This window comes from Erinaceus europaeus, chromosome 17 (genome assembly GCF_950295315.1).
Source record: "Erinaceus europaeus chromosome 17, mEriEur2.1, whole genome shotgun sequence".
In the NCBI taxonomy this organism is placed as follows: domain Eukaryota; kingdom Metazoa; phylum Chordata; class Mammalia; order Eulipotyphla; family Erinaceidae; genus Erinaceus; species Erinaceus europaeus.
This window is the reverse complement of record NC_080178.1, coordinates 74,478,428-74,494,724: the sequence shown is the minus strand read 5'-3', so window position 1 is coordinate 74,494,724 and position 16,297 is coordinate 74,478,428. Positions and strand designations below refer to the sequence as shown.

Here is a 16,297-nt window from a genome sequence, read left to right as displayed (position 1 = left end):
CCTCACCAACCCGTCTTGCTCCACCGGCTTTTCCGCGGCAGCGAGAAAGCCAGGAAGAGGCGCGGCCTCCGGTCCTGGTAGCAGAGCGCCACGTCCCTCTTGGCGCAGTAGCGCCCAGGAGCCTACGCGTCAGCTCTCGCCCCGCCCCTCCGGGAAGTGGATAGCCAATCACAGATGTCCTCCACCCACCCGGGGGCGGGGCTGTCGCCATGGCAGCAGAAGGCGGGAGAGCGTGCTACTAAACCCCAGCAGAGGTGGGCAGGCGGGTCCCTGCGCCGTACGGGTTCGGAGGGCTGCTGGCTTCCAGGTGGGTGCGGTTCCCGACGGCGCGCGTACGGATGGAAGGCTCAGGTCCTCGCCTGCCTGACCCTGCTCAGGAGGCTGGGAAGGTGGGGGCCGTGGGTGGGAGGGGGCTTCCAGCCGGATCTTGAGGTGTGGTGGTCCTTCCTCCGCTCTTGCAGGGCATCCAGGTTTATTTATTAATTTATTTTTCCAGCATCGGTGGGGATGGCAGATTTTTTTTTTTTTTTTTTTGGCAGGGGCTATGGGAGGGGTTGGTGCAGGACCGAGACTCTGGCAGGACTCTACCGGGCCTTGGCAGCTTGATGGGAAGAGGGGTCGGCCAGAAATTTGGGACCAGGCCAGTGAGTCTCTCATTCGGCTTCTGTTAAACCCACCTTCCCCCTGATACTTAAAAGAGGAGAAAGTTGGTGCCAGTCGTAGTATTGCTTTCCTTTCAGTGACAGTCATTAGGTCTGAGATGAGCTCTTTCAGTTTCAGGATTTGAGAAAGATGGTAGTTTCTGGTTGCACCTGCTAGATGATAATTCATTGACCAAATGTGGTTATTGTTGTGGTTGATGCTAGTAGTAGTAATGATTGACAGTTACTTCGAGAGAAAAAAAAGAACTAGAGAATGAACAATGACCACGGATTATCGAATCATTATTCTGGCTTCTTTCTTTCTTTTTTTTTTTGAGGTAGACCTCTTGAAATTCTCATGTCTGCTAAACTCCTAAGCTGAAAAAAGGAACATTTTACACAACTGAGTAAGTACTACCATCTAAGCCTTTTTCTTTTCTTTCTTTCTTTCTTTTTTTTTTCTAGAATGTTTTTTTAAATTTTTTTAAACATTTCATTTATTTATTTTCCCTTTTGTTGCCCTTGTTGTTTAACATTGTTGTGGTTATTGATGTCGTTGTTGTTGGGTAGGACAGAGAGAAATGGAGAAAGGAAGGGAAGACAGAGAGAGAGAGGGGAGAGAAATATAAGACACCTGCAGAACTGCTTCACCGCTTGTGAAGCGACTCCCCTGCAGGTGGGGAGCCGGGGGCTCGAACCCGGATCCTTAAGCCGGCCCTTGTGCTTTGCGCCACGTGTGCTTAACTGGCTGCGCCACTGCCCGATAGCTGAGAATGTTTTTTTTTTTTTCCCCAATATTTATTTATTTATTGGATAGAGACAGCCAGAAATAGAGAGGGAAGGGGTGATAGGAAAGGAGAGGCAAAGAGACACCTCTAGCCCTGCTTCACTGCCTGCAAAGCTTTCCTCCTGCAGATGGGGTCTGGGGGCTGGAACCGGGGTTCTTGAGCACTGCAACATGTGCACTCAACCAGGCGCGCCACCACCCGGCCACTCTAAGCCTTTTCTTAAGACTTGGAAGTCCATGGATGAGTATGAACACCCAAATGTACATTGTTTAAAAAAGGAGACAAGGAGCTAGCGCACATATTTCTGATAGCCGCTTTTGTTTAAAGGAGATTTGTCCACCTTACCTGTAAGAATTAAAAAAAAAAAAAAAAAAATATATATATATATGTTTATATATTTGATGAGATAGCTGCTTTAAGAAACCGGCTGAAAGTAATTTGACCAGTGGTTATTAGATTTAGATCAGGCAGCCTATAGCATCTTTTAACCTATTTAAACGAGCCATTATTTTTTAAGACTTCTGGTAAATTCTGTCGAACTGTTGGGCAGTATCCAGATTTGTGCATCTTGTCTGAGGGTTCATCGTGATTTAAGCTGAGTCTGAGATCTTGTTTTATACAAGTTTAACAGGTACATTTATAGCCAGTTCAACAAATGTTGGGTAAACAGATGTTCCTAAGCAGAACTGAGAATTGAAGAAATGGAAATGAAGGAGTAGAAATGAAATATCAGGGAGTCGGGCGGTAGCGCAGCGGGTTAAGCGCACATGCGGCGCAAAGCGCAAGGACCGGCATAAGGATCTCTCGGTTCGAGCCCCCGGCTCCCCACCTGCAGGGGAGTCTCTTCACAGGCGGTGAAGCAAGTCTGCAGGTGTCTGTCTTTCTCTTCCCCTCTCTGTCTTCCCCTTCTCTCTCCATTTCTCTCTGTTCTGTCTAACAACGACGACGACATGAACAACAATAATAACTACAACAATGAAAAACAAGGGCAACAAAAAGGGAAAATAAATAAATATATAAAAAAATAAAAAAAGAAATGAAATATCAGATAATATTGCTATTTTTGTAATATTTTATTTATAGTTTTATTTTCATGAGAGAGAGAGACAGAGAAAGACCAGAGCGCTACTCAGCTCTGGCTTATGGTGGTGCTGGGGACTGAACCTGGGATCTAGGAGACTCAGGCATGAAAGTCTTTTGCAGAACCATTCTGCTGTCTCCCTAGCCCTTGCTATTGTTTTTACGATGGACAGACATTTCTTTTTTTTTTTTTTATTTTTTAAAAATTATTTTTATTTTTTAAGTTATTTAAAAAATATTTATTTTCCCTTTTGTTGCCCTTGTTGTTTTATTGTTGTTGTTATTGATGTCGTCATTGTTGGATAGGACAGAGAGAAATGGAGAGAGGAGGGGAAGATAGAAAGGAGAAAAGACACCTGCAGACCTGCTTCACCGCCTGTGAAGCAACCCCCCCCCCCCAGGTGGGGAGCCGGGGCTCGAACTGGGATCCTTACACTGGTCCTAGCACTTTACGCCACGTGCGCTTAAAATTATCTTTATTTTATTTATTGAATAGAGACAGCCAGAAATCGAGAGGGAAGGGAGTGACAGAGAGGGAGAGACAGACACCTGCAAACACTGCTTCATCACTCGCAAAGCTTTCCCCCTCCAGGTGAGGACCAGGGGCTTGAACCCAGGTGCTTGCGCAATGTAACTTGTGTGCTCAACCAGGTGCGCCACCGCCTGGCCCCGGACAGACATTTCTATATCTTGTCTTGGTCTTTAAACTCCCCGTGATGCTGCTCCTGCTTTCTAGTATGAGTGAAACAAAATCATTTCTATCTTACTCATGTTGTATTTACCCATCTCTGGAGAGTCCAGTTGTGCTTACCTTTCTCTGATCAGCAGATAATTACATATATTTAGTGTATATACCCTTCCAACAGGCTTTTTGCCAAGTAGGTTTGTGCTCCATAACTATTAGTTAAAATGAAACACACAATTAAGGCCATGAGGGTACCCTCCAGGTACTGATTCAAGTATCTGTAGTGTAATCAGTAGTTTTGTTTTTTTGTTTGTTTTGTTTTGGAATATGTTGTATATCTGTATAGACATTCCCAACCTGTTCTGTGTTATTTTTTTAAATTCATTATGTTTATTTATTTATTGGATTGAGACAGCCAGAAATCGAGAGGGAATGGGGAGATAGAGAGGGTGAGAGACAGACACCTGCAGCCTTGCTTCACCACTTGTGAAGCTTTCCCTATGCAGGTGGGGACTGGGGGCTTGAACCCGGGTCCTTGCACATTGTAGTATGTGCGCTCAACCAGGTGCATCACCACCCAGTCCCTGTTCTGTGTTATTTAAAGAATATCTTGTTGCTTTTCACTTTCTAAATACTGTTTTAATGACCAAGTTGTACAAAATTTCCTTCTAGTATTAGGTTGCCAGGGAAATCGAGTATTGGATTTAAAATGCATTGTAAATTATCTTAAAGTAGATAAGCTCTTAAGTATAATCAGTGAAGGGGGCCAGGTGGCAGCACGCCTGGTTGAGCTCATCCATTACAATGCACAAGGACCTGGGTTCAAGCCCCTGGTCCCCACCTGCAGGTGGTGAGGGGAGGCTTTAGGAGCAGTGAAACAGTGCTACAGGTGTCTCTCTTTCTCTCTCTCTCTCTCTCTCTCCCTCTCCCTTTTCTCCCTCAGTTTCTTTCTGTTCTATCAAATAAAAAATAATTAAAGAAATATTATCGGGAGGACTGTAGCTCACTTGGATAGTGTGCTGCCTGCTATGTTTGCGACCCAGGTTTGAGCCTCACCCCCACTACACTGAGGGAATCTTTGGTGCTGTGGGGTCTTTCTGTCTGTCTGTCTTTCCCCCACCCTGTCTATCTTAAAGTATTATCAGTAATTGAGTTAATTATATTTGGTATGGTAATGGTTAACATTCTAAATTAAAGTTTAGAGAGGGAAAACTTATATTTATGTTTAATGCATGCAATTAGTTTTAGACTTTAAAAATAGGCTTCTAACAATGTCAAGTGATTTACTTAAGAAAAAAATTCAATTAGTTTAGTGATTTACAATTTAAAGTTAGAAAAGCAAAACATCATATGATGAGAAGTGTATTTAATTAGCACTGGATGACCAGATCCCAGCCCTGGTTCTGCAAGATTATCTTGGGCTAGTCAATTAACTTCTCTTTGCTTTGGAACCTTCTTCTTTTTTTTTTTTTCCTCCAGGGTTATTGCTGGGCTCGGGGCTCGGTGCCTGCACCATGAATCCACCGCTCCTGGAGGCCATTTTTTCCCTCTTTTGTTGCCCTTGTTGTTGTAGCCTCGTTGCGGTTATTATTATTGCCATTGTTGATGTTGTTCGTGTTGGATAGGACAGAGAGAAATGGAGAGAGGAGGGGAAGACAGAGAGAGAGGGGAGAGAAAGATAGACACCTGCAGACCTGCTTCACCACCCGTGAAGCGACTCCCCTGCAGGTGGGGAGCCAGGGACTCGAACCGGGATTCTTACGCCGATCCCTGCGCTTTGCGCCACGTGCGCTTAACCCACTGCGCCACCGCCCGACCCCCTGCTTTGGAACCTTCTATACACATAGGATCTGAACCAAAACACACCTAACATGCTTTCTGATTCCAGAATTCTCCACCTTAAACATTTGAAGTGTTAGTTATCTGAAACATAGAATGTATAAATAATAAAAATATAATTTAATTTTAATGCATTTATTGAATGACAAATAACAGTATCTCCTTTGTATAAACTTGCTCTTAAGGATACTGTAACTGTCGTTAATACTGGAAGAAAAGATAAGATGATGGTTTTTGTGGCTGGTGTCCTTTTCTACAGATAAGGACATCAGAGACTCCAGAGAGCTAGATACATGACATGATAGAGGAAGAATAAGAGTCCAGATCAGCTTCTTAACATCTGATATTTTTATTCTCAATTTGACTTTCCTATTGACTCTTTTTAAAATTTATTTAATTTTATTATATTAATTTATTTTTTAAGGATTTTATTTATTTATTAATGAGAAAGACAGGAGGAGAGGGAAAGAGCCAGACATCACTCTGGTCCGTGTGCTGCCAGGGATTGAACTCAGAAACTCATGCTTGAGAGTTCAATGCTTTATCCACTGTGCCACCTCCTGGACCACTTTATTTATTTACTTATTTATTGGATGGAGACAGCCAGAAATCAAGAGGGAAATGGGAGATAGAGAAGGAGAGACAGAGAGACACCTGCAGCACTGCTTCACCACTTGGAAAGCTTTGCCCCAGCAGGTGGAGACTGGAGCCTCAAACCTGGATCCTTGTGCACTGCAACATGTGGGCTCAACAAGATGCAGCCACCACCTGGCCCCCCATTGACTCATTTTCAGACTGAAAAGTAAAGTTGGAACACTAGATATCCTGCTGCCCTTGTCACTGTTGCCACAGAAAAACTAAAACGTCCATTTCCCCATTCCATTTTACTGTTAGAATTACGACATTGCAGGTTAGAAAAAGCATCCCAAGTTTCTTGGCTCAGGATAATATCTTGGAGAGAAAAACTTGTACGTCTGACAAAAGCTCTGTTTTCATGCCAAGGAGGAAGAGATTGTTTCTGTTTTGCTAGATGTTTTCTTTTCATTGACTTTATAACTGCATCAGGACTTTGGCTTGTAGCAGTACTCCGAGGAGAACACTAATGAAGGCTTTAAAAAATGACATTTAAAGGTTGAATGTCAAACCACTTTCTTGCTTGTTACATTCTGTATCTTTGGATATTTACAGAATATATTTTTATAATTTCAATACATAGGGACTTAACTTTCAAAACAGGAAGGCATTGCAATTTATTGAGCATTGACTATTGCCATTCTTCTTCTAGCATTTGCCCTTCTTCCGTAGCCAGTCAACAGCGTCAGGTTGAAAGCTGTCAGGAGCTGCTTGTTGCTGGCTTTGAAAGTGACTGGGATCCATGTGGATTCAGTCGGCTAGGAAGGATCGTCAGTTTCCCCAATGAATGGGTACTTACGGGATGCACCACGAGAAGGTCGATCCAATGCATCCCAACTATTGCCATGTACTGTGCTAGCTGTAGTGCATTAATTTTCATATAATCAAAAACCTATGGGGGTGCTGGGTGGGGGTGCTGGGTGGGGGTGCTGGGTGGTGGCGCACCTGGTTGAACGCACAAGTTACAATGCGTAAGGACCCGGGTTCGAGCCCCCAGTCCCCACCTGTAGGGGGAAATATTTGCTAGTGGTGAAGCAGTGCCGCAGGTGTCTGTCTCTCCCTCCCTCCATCCCTCTCTCTCTCTCTTTTTTTTTCAATAGCATCCAAACATTATTTATTGATTTACATACATACATATTTTACCATTGGGTCATCACAGGGGTTTGGTGCCTGTGCAACCACTCCACCACTCCTGGAGGCCATTCATTTTACCCCCTTTTTCTTTTTCTTTTTTTTTTATTGATGTTTTACATTCAACAGTAAATACAATAGTTTGTACATGCATAACATTCCCCAGTTTCTCTCTCTCTTTTTTTTTTAACCAGAGCATTGCTCAGCTCTGGCTTATGGTGGTACAGGGGATTGAATCTGGGACTTTGGAGCCTCAGGCATAAAAGTCTGTTTGCATAACCATTAAGCTATCTACTCCTGCCCTCTCTCCCTCTTTATCACCCCCTTCCTTCTCTATATAGTTCTGGCTGTCTCTATCCAGTAAATAAAGATAATAAACAATTTAAAAATCAAAACCTACGAAGGAGTATCAGGTCAGTTTTAAAGGTAGAAAAATCAAGACACAAGGAAGCAAGTAGCTTGCCATTAAATGGGAGCAGTTAGGAGGAGTCAGTGATCTATTTATTTTTAGCTTTCTGCGCTAATAAAAGCTGTATGTCTTGGACCAGCATACTAGCTCACCTGGACAGTACACCTGGTCTGTCATACATAACTCAGGTTCCCCCCACTGAATTGGTCTCTCTCTCTCTGGGGAAAAAAAATCAGCCTGAAGTTGTAAAACTGATTTTAAAAATGTATTTTTCTAATGTATAACATTACATATGATTATTCATCTTAAATATTTACATTTAGTATACAATAAGTTCAAGTAGGCAAAAAAGTACATATACTTTAAAGCTAATTTTAAATCAATAGTAAACTTTTTTATTTTATTTATGAATGAGAAATACAGGAGGAGAGAGACATCACTCTGGTCCATGTGCTGCGGGATTGAACTCTGGACCCTGTGCTTGATAGCCCAACACTTTATCTACCTTCTGGCCCACTAGTAAACTGTTCCGGTAGAATTGTTTCTGGGCTTTATGTGTTACTGTTAAAGTAAAAAAGTTAGATATGAATATTAAGATAGTTGAAAAGAAAAGATAGTTGAAACAAAAAACAGATGCTGTGATTAAAAAATAATAAGAAAAATATGTTCTTAAAATTTGAAGATATTTTGTTTCTTATATTTTTTGCAGTCTACTTAGATATAATTGTATTTAAAATAATTATTTATTGATTCCCTTTTGATACTCTTGTTTTTTTATTGTTGCAGTTATTATTGTTATTGATGTCATTGTTGTTGGATAGAACAGAGAGAAATGGAAAGAGGAGGGGAAGGCAGAGAGGGGAGAGAAAGACAGACACCTGCAGACCTGCTTCACCACCTGTGAAGCGACTTCCCTGCAGGTGGGGAGCTGGGGGCTCGAACCAGGATCTTTATGCCGGCCCTTGTGCTTAGCGCCATGTGCGCTTAACCTGCTGCGCTACCGCCCGACTCCCCCCCTTTTTAAAATATTTATTTATTTATTTATTCCCTTTTGTTGCTCTTGTTTTTTATTGTTGCAGTTACTATTGTTGTTATTGATGTTTGCAGTTACTATTGTTATTGATCTGATGTAATTGTATTTAAATGTGAGCTTGCTCATAAGCTCACTGCTTTGCATTTTATAGTCTCTTGTAAATTAACTTAAAAAGAGGTTTGGGGGTTGGGGCTGCTTGTGTGAATAACGGTTTATTAGGGTGAAACAGGTAAAAGGCAAAATAAGCACTTATCATCAAGGGTTAAGTGTAGCTAGGTCTAGCTAGGTCTATAAAGTCTGAATAAGCTCACGGCTGTAGAGGGGTCTAAAAGTTTACCGGCTAGCAGAGTCACACGTGTTCAGTTCCCAGGAGAAGTAGCCATGGCAGATGGATGCCTGGAGCACCACCAAGGAGATGCTGCTGACCAGGAGAAGAAGCCGCAGGCAAAGAGAGTCATGTGCTCAAAGTCCCGTGCTTTTATACAGTCCCTTCTCAGAAACACCTCCCCAGGGTGAGGTCGTTTGTGTGCTAATAGTCCCAAACTCCTGCTGAGGTCACCACAATTGTCAGGTCGTGGGGTTGCAAAGATAATCTGACCATAGCCAGTGATGAGAAATGACAATGTGCTGTCTTTTCTACAACATGGATCGACCTTGAAGGAGCCATGCTAAACAAATGACCTCAGAAGTAAAAAGGCAGACACTGGATGACCTCACCTATCTGTGGAATATAAAGAAACTCGGCGAAGATGTGACACTGACTGAAAACAAACCCCCAGACTCTCATTGCAAATCTGAGGTTACCAAAGGGGGCCAGGGATCAGGTTATGGGGTGGAAGAGACCAGATAGACGTTGGTGAAGGGGTATTGGTACATTGGTGACTGTGGTGTGGGGGCAGACATGCAGACATGAACACGTGTGAAAGGATGCCCTTAAGATGTCTAGCCTTGTGAACTTGTACCTCAACTGGGGGGGGGGGATAAAATAATTTGATATTTTAATCCTTATAACTGGTCTCTAAGACTGGAATCACAGTTGATTTTTTAAAAACTTTATTTATTGTTGAATATATATAGAGAGAGACATTGAGAGGGGAGGGAGAAATAGAAAGGGGAAAGATACAGAGAGACACTTGCAGATCCACTTCACCACCTGTGAAGTTTTCCCCCTGCAGGTGGGGACCAGGGGCTTGAACCTGGGTCCTTGTACACTGTGATGTGTGTGCTTAACCAGGTACGCCACCACCTGGCCCTGTCACAGTTAATTATAAAAGTGCTGGTGGGAGTCGGGTGGTGGCGCAGCAGGTTAAGCACATGTGGTGCAAAGCGCAAGGACCAGCGTAAGGATCCCGGTTCAAATCCCCGGCTCCCCACCTGCAGGGGAGTCGCTTCACAAGCGGTGAAGCAGGTCTGCAGGTGTCTGTCTTTCTCTCCCCTCTCTGTCTTCCCCTCCTCTCTCCATTTCTCTCTGTCCTATCCAACAACAATGACATGAATAACCACAACAATGTTAAACAACAAGGGCAACAAAGGGAAAATAAATAAAAATTAAAAAAAAAACGTGCTGGTAAGGGTTGGGGAGGTGAGTCTGCCATGGAATATATACCTACATGGGAAACTCTGGGCTCAATCCCTAGCTCTGTATGTCATGAAATTAAAAGAGGTAGCAAATAAATAAATGTTGCTATTAAAGCTTTTAAGAAGCAATTCAGTTAAATATTTAACAGGAAATAACACCTTGCACTGGAAGCCTCTTTACCAAGAGAATAACATTTTACAATTATTTATTTATTTATTTTTAATTTCTTTATTGGGGAATTAATGTTTTACATTCAATAGTAAATACAATAGTTTGTACATGCATAACATTTCCCAGTTTCCTATATAACAATACAACCCCCACCAGGTCCTCTGTCATCCTTCTTGGACCTGTATTCTCCCCACCCACCCACAGTCTTTTACTTTGGTGCGATATGTATTTATTTATTTTAAAATTTCTTTATTAAGGAATTAATGTTTATATTTGACAGTAAATACAGTACTTTTTTTTTTTTTTACCCTATGTGGATATATATTTTTTAATTTCTTTATTGGGGAATTAATGTTTTAAATTCAACAGTAAATACAATAGTTTGTACATGCATAACATTTCCCAGTTTTCCATATAACAAGTAAATAAGGCAGGGGAAGGTAGCAGCCATAGATTCATAGTGTAGGTGTAAAGCTCCAGCCATGGTGGTAAAATACAACCCCCACTAGGTCCTGTCATCCTTTTTGGACCTGTATTTTCCCCCCCCCCCAAACCCCAGAGTCTTTTACTTTGGTGTAATACGCCAATTCCACCATGGCTGGAGCTTTGCACCTACACTATGAATCTATGGCTGTTACCTCCCCCTGCCTTATTTACTTATTTATAAAGATAAATTGAGTAGGAGAGAGAGAAAAAGAGATAACTGCAGCACTACTTCACCACTTGTGAAACTTCTCCCGTGTAATTAGCGACTGGGGGCTTGAACCCAGGTCCTTGAGCACGATAACTGATACAAGCACTGTATGGCTGTGTTGCCAGTAGGCCCTGAAAGTAAGCTTTTAATCTGAACATTTCTTCATTATTCAGAGGGAGAAAAAAATGTGGTAAAAGATGGGTACAGAAATCCACATCTGGGGCCGGGTGGTGGCGCACCTGGTTGAGCGCACATGTTACAGTGCGCAAGGACCCAGGTTCGAGCCCCTAGTCCCCACCTTTAGGGGGAAAGCTTCACAAGTGGTAAGGCAGGGCTGCAGGTGTCTCTCTGTCTCTTTCCCTCTCTATCACGCCCCCTCCCTCCCAATTTCTGGCTGTTTCTATCCAATAAATGAATAAATAAAGATAAAAAAAATAAAAAAAATAAATCCTCATCTCTGTGTTTATTCTGTTCTTTATTTCTCTTCCACAATGGAAGGTGGTATAGTTTAGTCTCTTCCCATGTCACAGACATGTGATCATTGCACGCTTTATCATGTGTCGCTGTCACTGTAGTCAGGCTGGATTCATGATTAGATTTAATGTGCTTTTTCTCTTTCTTTTTTCTTTTATTTCACTTAGAACCTGTTAAGCATCGGTTTTTAGTAAAAAAATCATTGATCTGGAGCCCGGACCTACCTCTTTACTTACCTGGTTTTGCTCAATACGTCTGATCCACCTGGACCTTAGTTGACACATCTATAAAAAGGAGCTAAGGACTCTGTCTATTTGAAGGTAAGTGACCAGCTAAGATTGCACTGGGATGCCACATTTAAACAAGGGAAAAATGTCAAAACAGATTTGTGTCTCTATAACATTTATTTAATTTTTTTGAATTTCTGTATTGGGGAATTAATGTTTTACATTCAACAGTAAATACAATAGTTTGTACATACATAACATTTCCCAGTTTTCCATATAACAATACAACCCCCACTAGGTCCTCTGTCATCTTTCTTGGACCTGTATTCTCCCCACCCACCCACCCCAGAGTCTTTTACTTTGGTGCAATACGCCAATTCCAGTTCAGGTTCTACTTGTGTTTTCTTTTCTGATCTTGGTTTTCAACTTCTGCCTGAGAGTGAGATCATCCCATACTCATCCTTCTGTTTCTGACTTATTTCACTTAACATGAGTTTTTCACAGTCCATCCAAGATCAGCTGAAAACGGTGAAGTCACCATTTTTTATAGCTGAGTATATATACCACAACTTGCTCAGCCACTCATCTGTTGTTGGACACCTGGGTTGCTTCCAGGTTTTGGCTATTACGAATTGTGCTTCCAAGAACATATGTGTACACAGATCATTTTGGATGGGTGTGTTGGGTTCCTTAGGATATATCCCCAGGAGAGGAATTGCAGGGTGATAGGGTAGGTCCACTTGTAGCCTTCTGAGAGTTCTCCAGACTGTTCTCCACAGAGGTTGGACCAAGTGACATTCCCACCAGCAGTGTAGGAGGGTTCCTTTGACCCCACAGCCTCTCCAGCATTTGCTGCTGTTACTTTATTATTTTTTTTAAATAGAGACAGAGAAGGCAGAGGGGCAGAGGGGCAGAGAAAGAGAGAGAGAGATATGAAAGGTAGGTACCACAGCACTGAAGTGTCCTTTAAGGTGATGGGGGCTGGCCTCAAACCCAGGCCATCTTCATGGCAAAGCAGCACACTATCAAGTGAGCTATTTTGCCAGCCCTTTCTTTTCTTTTTCTTTTAATTTTTTTTATTATTATTGTTATTTTTTATTATCTTTATTTATTTATTGGATAGAGACAGCCAGAAATCGAGAGGGAAGGGGAGATAGAGAGGCAGAGAGACAGAGAGATACCTGCAGCCCTGCTTCACCACTTGCAAAGCTTTCCCCCTGCAGGTGGGGACTGGGGGCTCGGACCTGGGTCCTTGTGCACTGTAACATGTGCAGTCAACCAGGTGAGCCACACCTGGCCCCTTTTTTTTTTTTTTTTTTTTTTTTTAGATAGAAGCAGAAAGAGAGAGAGGGAGAGAGGGGGGTGGGAGAGAGACTGAGACCACAACAGCAAAGCTCCCTTCAGTGCAGTGGGGCTTGGGCTCAAACCTGGGCCATGCACATGGCAAAGCAGCATGCTATCCATGTGGGCTGTTCAGCCAGTCCTTGATGGTACCTTAGACACTCAGTACTTTCTGAGGTAAGTAGTTCTTCAAGTAGGCGGTCCAGTACAATTGTAGAAACTTGAGAAAGTTATCAAGAACCTAACTTTTCTTTCACTTCTTTGGTATGGTATGTTTTCTGGAAGAGGTGGACCTGGTCCTTGTCATCCCATCCAACACAGCTGCCATTACAGCCAGTTTCCAAACAGTAAGGCAAAGGCCCAGTCAGGATGTGTTCTTTTCTTCTGTAGAAGAAAGATCTGGATATTGGCAGAAAAGTAGACATCTCTGCCAAAGTATGGTTCTTTCGCTTTCACATTTCAGAGATCGTGAAACTATGATCACCGTTCATAGACGATTCAGTAATTTGCCATGGCAGGACTTTCAGTCTGACCAGTGTTTCCAGAATGAAATATCTTTTGTTCTAAATCATGTTTTATTTTTACTTTTTCCAACTATTGAAAATGTGGAATATGTTATGAATGTGTGTGTGTCATGCTAGTCTTTGTCTCATCTGAACTTTAGTGTTATGTGCTGCCAAAGTGAATACGCTTTTTTTAATTCTTATCTATGGTTCATTATAGAAGCGTCTGTGTTTTTTTTTTTTTTTCTTTCTTTCTTTCTTTCTTTCTTTCTTTCTTTCTTTCTTTCTTTCTTTCTTTCTTTCTTTCTTTCTTTCTTTTTTTCCTTCAGGGTTATTGCTGGGTCTGGGTGCCTACACTATGAAGCTACTGCTCTTGGTGGCCATTTTTTCCATTGTTATTGCTGCTGTCACTGTTGGCTAGGACAGAGAGAAATTGAGAAATTGAGAGGGGAGGGGAAGATAGGGAGAGAGAAAGACACCTGCAGACCTGCTTCACCACTTGTGAAGCCACCCCCCTGCAGTTGGGATGGTTTTAATTCTTTTTTTTTTTTTTTTTTTACCAGAGCACTGTTCAGCTCTGGCTTATGGGGGCTTGAACCTGGGATTTTGGAGCTTCAGGCATGAGAGTCTGCATAACCACTGTGCTATCTATCCTCCACCCCCCCTTTTAAATTTCTTTATTGGGGGATTAATGTTTTACATTCGACAGTAAATACAATAGATTGTACATGCATAACATTCTTAGTTTTCCACATAACAATACAACCCCCACTAGGTCCTCTGTCATCCTTTTTGGACCTGTACTCTCCCCCCACCCACCCCAGAGTCTTTGACTTTGGTGTAATCCCCCCCCCCCTTTTTTTTTCCTGTCACCAAAACTTTACTGGTCCAGGTCAACTTCCTGAGACAGACAAGACAGACAGACAGACCTGGAGAAACCGTAGCACTGAAGCTTCTCCCGCTGGAATAGAATTTACCTGGGGTGTACTGTGGGCTTGAATCTGCGTTGCCCCTGTGTCAAAGCAGGTGCCCACCCGGGGGAGCTCTACTGCTGGCCACTGTTCTTGCCTTTAAAAAAAAATATCTATAAATATCCAGTGCAGGTTTGTTGTACAACTTAATGTATATGTTACAGAAAGAGCAACATTTATTGAATCACTTGCTATATGGAAGGTACTGAAAAGGCAGAGGAAGATTATCCAAAGAGCATCTTGTTACAAAAAAACAAATCATCTGAAGTAAATTTGTGTTGAAAAATAGATCCTATGGGACTTGGGAGATAGCAGCATGGTTTCATGCAAAAGGCTTTCTTGCCTGAGGTTCTGAGGTTTTAGGTTAAATCCCCAGCACCACCAGAAGCCAGAGCTGAGCAGTGCTGTGCTTAAGAAAATAAATGACTGGGAGTCAGCCGGTAGCACAGCGGGTTAATTACACATGGCACAAAGTGCAAGGACCGGCTTAAGGATCCTGGTTTGAGCCCCCGGCTCCCCACCTGCAGGGGAGTCGCTTCATAGGTGATGAAGCAGGTCTGCAGGTGTCTGTCTTTCTTTCCCCTCTCTGTCTTCCCCTCCTCTCTCCATTTCTCTCTGTCCTATCCAACAACGACAACAATGACTACAACAACAAAAAAATAATAAATGACTGAAAAAAAGGAAAAGGAAATAAAGAAAAATACATCCTATTCAAGATAAATTTTGTAAGTTCAGTATTGTTACATGAAGTACATTTTTTCCTTTTATTTTTTTAAAGATTTTTCTTTATACTCAGCTATTTTTTTGTTAATTTTTAAAATTATCTTTATTTACTGGAAAGAGACAGCCAGAAATCAAGAGGATGGGAGAGGTGGAAAGAGAGGGATACAGAGAGGCACCTGCAGCTCTGCTTTACCACTTGTAAAAGCTTCCCCTGCAGGTGGGGGCCAGGGTCTCAAACCTGGGTCCTTGTGCATTGTAACATGTGTGCCACCACCCTGCCCCAAAAAGTACATTTTTGCCTTCATTTTCAGTTAGTTAGTTTTTGTGTTTTAGTTACGGGGATCAAAACGAGAAGCTGGCATGTGACAGTGTGCTCTGCACAAAGCCATAGCCCCAGCCTCTGGGTGAACCTTTTCTCAGAAACAATTTTAGTGTTACCTGTCTTGAAATTCCTTTTTATTTATCTGGTAGCCATTGGTGAACTTATGTGGACATACCAATATTCTATTTCCTTTCAATTTTTCTCTTTCTTCCTTTCTGTTTGTTAGTATAAGGAAAACTTGCCCTGTATATGGTATGTGAAATGGCTTAGTTCTACTGTTCCTGTAAAGAGAGCAAGTTGAGTGAAAAGGACTGAGGTTCAGGAGATAGGAATTTGACATTCTATTTTCTTTTTATTACTATTTTTTATTTTTTACCAGCACACTGCTCAGCTCTGGCTTATTGTGGTGCAGGAGACTGAACCTGGGCCTTTGGAGCCTCAGGCATCAGAGTCTCTTGGCATAACCATTATGCTATCTACCCCTGCCCTGTTGTTAAAATTTCGGAGGCTCTTGCTGGCCAGGCTAGCTTCACGGGCGGGTAACAGACGCAGAGACAACGGCTGGGCAGGGAAGCTGTATTTCTTTATTCAGGAACAACGATTCATAAACTAAGACAAACTAATCACCAAACAGAACTCTGCTGCCTCTTTGCCGCGGCGCAAGCACTCTCTCTTACTCTCGAACTCAGGAACCCTGGAACTCTGGCACTTCTCTCAGGGTTCCTTGGGGCGGGGCCAAGCGGCCTGCGAAACTAACTGGACTGATCCAATTCTCTTGGCGGGGGAGAACTAGAACAACCCAATGTAAAGCATACAACACTGCCCGATAGAAATTTGGTTAGAGAAGAAGCTAGAGATTCACTCTCATAGGTATTTTAGAAGACAAGTCAGGATCAAGTTAAGAGTTCGTTATTTTTCATTCTAGAAAGTATATTTGTGTTTTTTGTAAGATTGTGAGTTTCTCTTTGTGTTACTTAAAGCACAAAGTACAGTCATTGTTTTGCTACTACTACTCTGATTTTGTCATTAGTCATTGACCCCAAATAAAGTAAT

At 42.3% G+C, this 16,297-nt stretch overlaps 1 protein-coding gene across 7 annotated transcripts in view; it reads left to right on the top strand.

The window, feature by feature from the left end:
- The first annotated feature begins 281 nt into the window (after nucleotides 1-281).
- Nucleotides 282-16,297, top strand: part of NUCB2 (nucleobindin 2) — a 42,510-nt gene continuing 26,494 nt past the window's right edge. The window contains exons 1-3 of one of the 7 annotated variants that reach the window (XM_060177085.1): nucleotides 285-389; nucleotides 984-1,048; nucleotides 11,325-11,477. The gene's annotated coding sequence lies outside the window, so the exon portion shown is untranslated. Of the gene's footprint in view, nucleotides 390-979; nucleotides 1,049-11,324; nucleotides 11,478-16,297 lie in introns of all 7 variants that reach the window. The other 6 variants (XM_060177080.1, XM_060177084.1, XM_060177083.1 and 3 more) reach the window with 6 other exon arrangements.